The sequence below is a fragment of the Myotis brandtii genome, unplaced genomic scaffold (assembly GCF_000412655.1).
Source record: "Myotis brandtii unplaced genomic scaffold, ASM41265v1 scaffold82, whole genome shotgun sequence".
Taxonomy (NCBI): domain Eukaryota; kingdom Metazoa; phylum Chordata; class Mammalia; order Chiroptera; family Vespertilionidae; genus Myotis; species Myotis brandtii.
The window spans coordinates 4,794,762-4,805,030 of NW_005371324.1; positions in this window are offsets into that span (position 1 = coordinate 4,794,762).

The window sequence follows — 10,269 nt, forward strand, 5'->3', positions numbered from 1 at the left end:
GACTAAAAGCTCCCAACTGCTCCTTGTTTTCTTTTTTTTTTTTTTTATTCTGGGCCAGCTTTAGCTCTGAGGCCTCGCTGCTGAAAGCATTGATACAATGTTGCGGTCCGGGGCTGACTGAAAGCCGGTTTCTGGGGTTTTGTTTAGCTTCTTATTTGCAACATAGTACATAGTTGCTTAGAGTTGCAGTTGAGAGGCCGGCAAGTCAGGCGGGGAACGTTGGAGTCCGCAGTCACAGGAGCAAGCAAGCCTCCCTGCTCGCTTCAGTGCATGGCTGCCGGCCGCCATCTTGGCTGACAGTTAATTTGCATAAGGATACGCTGATTAGCCAATGGGAAGGGTAGCGGTCGTACGCCAATTACCATGTTTCTCTTTTATTAGTGTAGATATGAATCAAGAAGTGAGAAGTTCTCTCTCTTCCTAGCTTAGATATTGGCATGTGAAGTAATGTAAATTAGGTTGACAGTCAGAGATCTTCAATACTGAACGTTTATGCTGTGCAGTGATGAACACAACTGTGGGCCTAGTTTGAACGTATATGCCTCAAACAACCCTAGTTTCACTAAGTCAGTTCCATTTCTTAATCCTAGAACTTTAACTGCCTTGTTGGGGTGAGAAATCTTGTATATACATAAAACGAATTGATAGGACCATGTCTGGGTGCAGCATAGCATAGTGGTTACCAGCTTGTGAAACATAGGCACTCCATCTTGTGTAAAAACTGCTGTTTGCAATTTTAACCCTGCTCTTCTTGGCTTCTGTAAACATGCTTGCTTGCTTGAATAATAGGGAACAAAAGCTGAACTATTTGACCTTGCAAGTTGCTCCGCCACCATCCCTGACTACTCCCCTAAACAGATGCCCTCCAGTTACCTGGAAATGTACTATGCTGAAGGCTACTGAGTTGTGTTGTGCTCAAGTTTACAAGCTTCCTGCAAAATATCTACATAGGGCTCTTTGTAAAGCCTGCAAAAGGTCTGGAAACTCCATATTTAGGAGACAAAGGCCTGGGAAGGTATAAAGGAAAATTTCCTCCATGTTGCTTTGTTCAGACTCTGGAAACAATATTCCTCTGAGTCTGCTAGTGTAATAAAGACTCCAAATTAATTTGGTTTACTAAGGCATCTTGTGTTCAGCTCGCTGATTTACAATATAACACTTGGACTCTAGAGCTAGACCATGTAGGTTCAAATCCAGTTACTAGGTGTATAACTTTTGGCAAGCTATTCAACATTTAGCACCATTGTTTTCTCATGTGTAAAATGGGGATGATAATATAATTTACCTCATAGAGTGCTGTGAGGATGGAATGATACATGCAAAACACTTAGATTATTGTTACCCTTGATAATCTGACATATGCACGTGGCATGCATTATATTTTTATTTTTTAAAAATATATTTTATTGATTTTTCACAGAGAGGAAGGGAGAGGGATAGAGAGTTAGAAACATCAATGAGAGAGAAACATTGATCAGCTGCCTCCTGCACACTTCCTACTGGGTATGTGCCCACAACCGAGGTATATGCCCTTGACCGGAATCAAACCTGGGACCCTTGCGTCCGCAGGCCGATGCTCTATCCCCTGAGCCAAACCGGTTAGGGCATGCATTATATTTTTAAATCTTCATAACAACCCTATAAGTTGTTATGTAACTCCATTTTACAGATGGAAACTACTAACCTTTGGGGCCCGAAAATCCTTGATTTTATTTCTACCTCTTAGCTGTTTAACCTGGTCAGGATATTGAAAAATAATTGAGCTAATATTCAGAGGTAATGCCTGTCTCCCAGGATTCTGTTAGAATTGATGAGTTGATGAAGATAAAGCATTTTGTACCATGGCAAGTGTTAGTAGGCCTGCGGCACCTGCACTTCTTTTAAAAAACATTACTCATGTTATATTTTATGTAAATACTAGAGGCCCGGTGCACGACATTTGCGCACTGGGGTGGGGGGGGGGGTCCCCTCAGCCTGGCCTGAACCCTCTCGTCGTAGTCCAGGACCCCTTAGGGGATGTCCGCCTGCCAGCTTAGACCTGCTCCCTGCTGGCAGGTGGACATCCCCTGAGGGGTCCTTAGCGCTGCTGTGGAGGCGGGAGAGGCTCCTGCCACCACCTCTGCACTCACCAGCCATGAGCCCAGCTTCTGGCTGAGCAGTGCTCCCCCTGTGGGAATGCACTGACCACCAGGGGGCAGTTCCTGCATTGAGCATCTGCCCCCTGGTGGTCAGTGTGCATCATAGCGACCAGTCGTTCCACTGTTCGGTTGATTTGCATATTAGGGATTTATTATATAGGACTAGAGGCCCGATGCATGAAATTCATGCAAGAGTAGGCCTTCCTTGCCCTGGCTGCCGGCACTGGCTTCCCTCTGGCACCTGGGACCTGGGCTTCCCTTGCAGCTCCAGCTTCATCTGGAAGGACATCCAGAAGGACATCTGGTCTAATTAGCATATTATGCTTTTATTATTATAAATGTTATATTTTATGTCAACTTCATTTTCCATCCTCATTTAATCAGTTAACCTTTTTTGAATAGTTTTTAGTGATGAAAAATGCATTACTATATGTGGCCTATGATGATTTTTAGCTCTTAGTTTCTTCATTATGGTGAACTGAAATTTGTTTATGAACCCACTGAGTCTATTTCTGCTCTTTTGAATAGCACAGAATGAGTTTAAAAGAGGGTCTTTACAGCGCTTACACAAGGTGGGTAGGGCAAGGCTTGTTGCTACATACTGTTATTTTTGTGTTAATAAAAAAATCACATATGGTGCTACATTACAAACTTCTTTTTAAAAATATTTTGATAAATTTATTTAAATATAATTAGTTTCCATGTAATCCTATGTGTTACAATTTGTGTGTTTAAAATCATTATTCTAAGAAAGTTTCCATGAGCTTCACTGGGCCACCATAAGGCATAACATGTTTAGAAACCCTGGTCTAATTCCTTGTTTATGAGCTAGGTCTTCAAATATTAGAAACTAGCTCTGTTCACCCACTCTTTCTCTTTCCCAAACTGAAAGTGCCCAGGATCCTATTTCAGGACATAACTTGTCATCAGGAAGTTGCAGCCTGGGAGGAGCCAGCACAGGTAATGAGATCCTTCACTGGAGAGATGGAGCCAGCAGCACCGAGCAAAGCCCGCTGCCCACGCGGGGAGCAATGCAGTTCCACGCCAAAGCACGGGCAGTGGAGAGAAGGCCAACAGAAAGTGGGGTATTTGAAGAAAGTAGTCCATGTGGCAGGGTGTGTATGGAGGGTGAAGTTGGTAGTACCACAAAATAGCAGAAGTGTCCCAACTAGTGGGCAGAGCTTAGAAGGGGAATGGAAATAGCATGTGTCAGCCATCATGCTCAGCAATTTATAGACATCACAGCCAACCAGTGTGGTGGGTCTTATTTCTCCTATTTTATATGTGAGGAAACTGAAGTTCAGAAAAGATTACGTGGTTTACCCATGTTCACCCACCTGTCTAGAAACCCAGGCAGAGAAGCAGGCAGCACTTGGGAAAGTCACTTAGCCGGTGAGCATGTTCTGGGACGTGGTGTCTGGATTTCAGTTATTTGGGGGTGGCAAGAGCCAAGGATGACCTTAGTTCTAAAGTGACTTGGGGAATTAAGCAAGATGCCAAGTAACACTCAGGCACAGCAAACAAAGCAGAAACTACTTGCCAGAAAACTGGTACCCAAAATGATGCCTGGGTCTCTAGAACAAAGAGAAGTGTACTCTGACGCGTTCACCTCTATGCCTCTGTTCATGTTCTTCCTTCTGGCTGAACACCCAAACCCACCTTTTTCTCTGTTAGATAGCCCTATTGCCATCTGTCTGTCTTGACCATCTGTCAACTGATCATCTGTCTTCAGGGGCCTCATCTAATCTATAACACATTTCCTTGCTTTTCCCTTGGATATTTTACCCTCTCAACCGGGTGTAACTTAATAAAGGCACACAGAATCAAAGCATTCCTCCACTGAGATTGCCAGTTTACCTATAGGATCACAATTAAATGACTAGTAAGAGTGCCAATGAATGTATTTCTAAATCAGTCATTTTCATTTCAAGAAAAATAGCATACTGATATTTAAAATATAGTTTTTAAAGAGATAAATATTTTCATTATGTACTTTTCCCTCAAGTATTTTGAAAACCTCTTGTTTAAGCTACTGTTTAAAATACATAGCATTACTTATTCTTTATGCAAAAGCTTTATTGGATGTATATTAATGCATCTGAAATGGTTTATAAAAGATAGACTTCATCCTATTATTGGTGTTTGGATGCACCATGACAGTGACAGAATTAATTTCAATTCAAGAAGCATTTATTTACTGAGCAAATGATATTAAGAGAAGATACTCATTCTGGGAGATAAGTCGTGAATAAAGATATACTCTCTGCCCTCAAAATGTTTTTCATTGAAAGGTAGAGGCAGACAACATACAGAAATGGTTATGGAGCCTTAAACAAAGTGTTAAATAGCAATACCTTCCTTCAAGCTAGAAATCTGGTTTTGGAGGGTAGGATTGTCTTTTTCTTTTCTTCCTCCTCCCATTTTTCATTCCTTTTATTAACATTTAAAATCATTCATGGCATCTAACGTGTGTTTCCTATATGAGGTTTCCAATAAATTTCAGGTGGATATATTGAACCCAAGTATTCTCATTAAAGATTTCAGAATTGTAGGTCTTGATAATTAGGTTCTTATGATGTATGTCAATATAAACATGAGGAATAATTACTTTTGCAAATTATTAATTGATTTGTTTATTCAAACTAAAAATTTCCTTTTAACAACCTCTTGTATGATGATGATATCAGATTTTACCTTGAGAGACAGCCTGAGTTTTACAAGTCAGGTTGATTCTCTGAGCCTTAGCTAAATATTGCTGTGCTAAATAGCATCCAAGATCTCAAACAGCTCGAATATTTCTGTACTTCATTGGTACCTCTCAAGAGATGCCCGTTTACTTATGTAGTCCACCATCCAGTTTCATAATATTCACTCAGTTCTAGGGAAATGCCAAGATGTTCTAAGTAGAACCTTATTATAGCATGATTCAGCATTAAGAAAAGTGTGTATATATTAGTCAAACCAAGTCTAAAAAATGTCCACACAAAATAAAAGCCCTCTTATAACTTCATTAGCTGATTATGCTAGTGTCTTTTTAGATAATACCAAAAGACTTTTATTGAGTTAAAATTATTTCTCCTGCCTATATTAGCATATGAAGTTTCGACCACATAAATGAAAACTACTTTTTGTGTATTTTTCCTTAATATTGAAGCAGCCATGGCTTTCACCAGAATAATTAAAAGTACATTGTTAAAATGTAAATTATGGATAGTCTGAAAACTGGTTCCATCCTTAAAAATAAATTTCTTTGGATTAAAATAGTGAGCCCTTTAGAATAAAATGGAGTATCTACTGCACACTTAAAGAGATTTCTTGAGATTCACAAAGCTTTACCACTGTAAAATAATGTGCAAAAGCATTAACTCTTTTTATTTATGACAATGCTATACGGAAATATAAAATAATAGTCTTCAGGACATTTGCATTTTTAAAAATTAAAGTGCTTTAATTATTGATATTGAGAGCTTCAGTTAAGTGCTATGTGTTTTGTTTATACCTTAAACTTTCTTGTAATGCAAGTAAATTCTAGAGGAGCACGTAGGCAAAAGCAGGTAGCCAGCTGAGTTGTGTAATAGCGACTGGGGAGTAATAAGCTGGGAAGATAGCTGTAGAGGACATGCCCAGGCAGCGGAGGCCTCCCTCACTCCCAGCGCAGAGCACCAAGACTTATTACCTTGTATCCAGGACAACCCTGATCCCCCGGAGAACACACCTACATCTACCAGTTGCTTAAGGGCTAACTCCTGTGCCTCTTAAAGAGGGGTTATTTGAAGCCATAAAATATATAAATGGAACGATGACAAGAAAGTGTAATTTACTGATGTGTGAAGACACCCTAGGCATTTTGAAAACTTAATGAGCTAGAGTCACCAGCAGAACAGTTCTTTACGACTTGCACACTTTTGTGTCATCATGTCCCTTGTCATTCTCCCAGGCACTCAGCAGAGGAAAGAGCCAAAACAAACAAACAAACAAAAAAAAACACCCACAAAAAACCTGAAGTTTTGTTCAAATAGTAATTAATATTCAATCATCATTAATAGAAATTATAACTCTAAAATATCAGGGTGATGTTAGATATCCCAAAGTTACTTGCAAATGCAGTGTGAATGTCAAATTTTCTCAAAATCTGGAGTCCTGGTAATAACCACATATTAACACTGAAGTAGATAAAAATAGCACCAGAAGGCCCCCCCCCCCTTTGTAGGTCAGTGCTCGCTGCTGAGTGTGCTGTAATTATGTACACTACATGAGCTACAGCTTGAGCTAATAATACCATACTGAGTACTAGAAAGCTGTAATTACACAACGACATAATGTATGCTTGGCAAGATTTTCAATTTTGGGGAATCTACTGTCAAATAGCATCTGGCAGAATTAAAAGTCCAATTTTGGGGTCAGAATAATTGGTCTAGACTGAACTAATTTAGGGCATTGTGTCTCAAGCAGAATAAGTCATATGTCTATAAAGCAAGCAAATCCAATGATAGGAGTACATCTAGAAATAGTGCAGTCTTAAAGCATTGCTTTAAAACACAAAGAATTTCCAAGATTGAAAAACTGCTACATACCTGTGCACCATGCTGGGTGCAGGAGATTAAAAAAATAAAACAGGAGAGGAAGAGAGAATTCCTGACTGCCGATTGCTTATGATTATGACATAAGGTAAATTTGTGTTTTCACAGAGAAGTGTACAAAGTACAATGAATTAACAATATCATTATCTGCTGTCTTTAATAATGACCTACATTAAATCACTGCTCCGTTGTTTTGTTTAAAAACATTTCCCTTAAACCTCATGTTCTTCTCGTATTTTCTGATAGAATTACACAAGATCACCTTCATAAAAATGTTTCTGTTATGATTTTCTCCTTCTTTGCGAAGCCATTATATTTGAGTCCTGCCTACTCTACTAGGGCAGCTAAGATTATCCCATTTTTACAAATTTGTCTTTCCTTTTGTCACACAGAGAAGTCTGTTTTCCTCTGCATGCCTTTGCTCTCAATTCCATTTAGCTTACAAAAAGCTTTATGTAGAAATCTCTTTGGTGGTGTTTGAAGTACATATGCTTAAATTTTCCCAAGTGTCACACTTTTATACTGGGAGAAATTACGTGTTGGCCAAGTAATTTCTTGGATTTCTTCAATAGTAAAGAAATTTTCAGTTCAATTGATTTGATCATTTTCAGGAACTTGTTTCTAAAGGCATCTAGATTTCTTGTGAATATTTTGAGAAATTTTCAGCTTCTACAGTCATGTATTTGCATGGAAACCTTGTCCAAGTTTATTATGGTGGAGCATAATTTTACTTTGTATATATTGTTCAATTAAGAAATGGTGTATATATTTTGAATCTTTCTAAGCTGTCATTAAGCAATACATTTGAATCACCAGGCAAAAATGATCACGTTGAGTAGACCAATTATTATAGATTGTCATTTAGAAAACTATTCAAGAGATTCCCCCCCCTTCTCTAATACATGTGCTTAAATTTCTTCTCATTGTGAGTACTGATAAGAATGTTCAGAGGTTACTAAGTATGGCTATTCAAAGAGAACCACAGAATATTGATCATTGCCTGCTTGCTGAGATAAAGCAGTACAAGTGGTTCTATCCTTTTATAACATAATGTATTCCTAAAATTCATAATTATACAGCAAAAAAGGGACTGAGCAAATGAATAAGAAAACTAAAGGTAATCATAGGTATTTATTCAATAGTATTAAACTAGCTGATCATTAAAATGCAAAGCAGAAATTACCTGTGCCATTAAACTAGACCAGCTAATTGTCATTGTGCTCCACAAGGGTTTAATTCACTGTTCCTCTTGCTATATGTATGTAGGCCACTGGATTATTGGCTTTTCCTTATCTACTTCAGAGGAAATACAAACTTTTTCATTCATATGACTTTCCTTTCTTCTTTCTTTCCTTCCTTCCTTCCTTCCTTCCTTCCTTCCTTCCTTCCTTCCTTCCTTCCTTCCTTCCTTCCTTCCTTTCTTTCTTCCTTTCTTTCTCTTTCATTTCTCTCTTCTTTTTTCAGATGAAATAATCCCAACTGAATCAACAGAAAAGACTATAGATTTAATAAAAGACCAAATACAAACCCTGACCGATTTTGCTCAGTGGATAGAGCGTTGGCCTGCGGACTGAAGGGTCCCTGGTTCGATTCTGGTCAAGGGCATGTACCTTGGTTGTGGGCACATCCCCAGTGAGGGGTGTGCAGGAGGCAGCTGATTGATGTTTCTAGCTCTCTATTTCTCTCCCTTCTTCTCTGTAAAAAATCAATAAAATATATTTTAAAAAAAGAAAAGACCAAATACAAGATCCACTAACAAAAATCTTATTTTTCTGCATCAGCAATAGTCAACTAAAAATATAACAGATTTTATGATGCCATTCATAATAGCAATCAAAACCATAAACTATTAATTTAACCAAATAAACAATATATAAGATCTTTTTGGGAAAAAGTTTTAGATTTATTCAAGGACATAAAGACTGAAATAAATGGAGTGCTATGCCATGTTCATGGAATGAATGGCAATAGTGTAAAATGTCAGTTCTCTCAAATTAATGTATAATTAAATTCAATCCCAATGAAAAGTCTGGTAGGAATTAAAAAAAAATAATTCAGCATACTTATTCTAAAATGTATAAGAAAACTAAATACGTTGTGAGTAATTAAAACAATCTTGGAAAAGGGCTGTAAGTGGAGGCACCTCACTGTCAGGCATCAGACAGTTGATATGTGAAGGTGGGGAAAGGTTGATAGAGCACTTAATAGGTGATATTAGCAAAAATGTCATTGTATGGAGAAAAGTAATGCTGAGTTTTAGTGTATACAAGTGTTTCTCAAACCTTTTTTCATTATTATCTTCCTAAGAAACCTTTTTAGACATTCATTTGCTAATTTTCCTTCTTTCCCAATGAAATTTTAATATCACAGATATAGTGTATATCTATCTGTTTGTGGTCTTTGGGAAAGCCACAATATCTAAGTTATTTTATCCCACTAAATATCAATCTCACTCCCTTGGGAATGTTATTATGTCCACTGAGAATGTATGTTTATATCATATTCAGAGGTGAAATGCATTTGAATTAAACTCCTAAATGGAAAAGAAAAAAGAAACACATAGAATATTTTTCTCGCTTTGGAGTGTGTAAGAACTTAAACCAGCTCCCAAAAGCATACTCTAAGATTAAAAAAAAAAGAGGATAAATATTACATCAAAATTAAGGGCTTCTCTTTATCAAAAGCTATAATAGGAAAAGTTCATACCCAGATCACAGATTGGAAAAACATATTTGGAACAACTAAAGGCAACAAGAGATAAATGTCTACAATACATAAGATATTAGTTAAACAAGAAAATGGTAAACCCAAGAGAAAAATGAGTACAGGATATAAATGTGGCACTCACATGAAGGGAAACCCAAATACCTAGTACATGAAGTGATGTTCACCTTCACAAGGAATAGGAAATAGAGCAGAGGTTAAGATCATTGGAGGAAAAGTCATAGAACCAAAGGGCTATTGTATTAAAAAGATAATACACAAATTTCTCCAGAAGTCTTCAGAAAATTAGAGGGAATAATGAAAGATTTGAAGATGATTGCAATAAGAAAGGGTTATCTGATAGCATAAGCTCCATATAGAAGTGTTTAGGGAGGAGAGAGAGAAAATTGCATAGGAGATTTGGGAGATGATCTCCAAGGGTATCCTATGATTCTGCTGGTCTTGTGAGTAGACTGCCTTTGTTCTGGACTGTCTTTTTAAGGATGTTGTATAGGGAACAGCTTTGGAAGGTAAAAATAACAAAGGGCAGGTTTGTTAACTCCCCATTATAATAAAAAATAATATATTCCCATTAGGGAGTTAGACTTTGGGGAACTGGTACAATAAAAATGATGTTACTTTGACTGTAAGTGGTAATTGTTCTTTGTCTCCGACCCAGGAATCTCATGTTTTCTCCCAACATCCATAAAACTGGCAAGTTTATCTTTAGCTTCCAAGTAGAATAAAATCTCAGCCCCTTCATAATTCTTGACATAAATATTTTTTTTAACTTATTGTTTAAAGTATTACGTATGTCTCCTTTTTCCCTGATTGACCCCCCCCCCCCC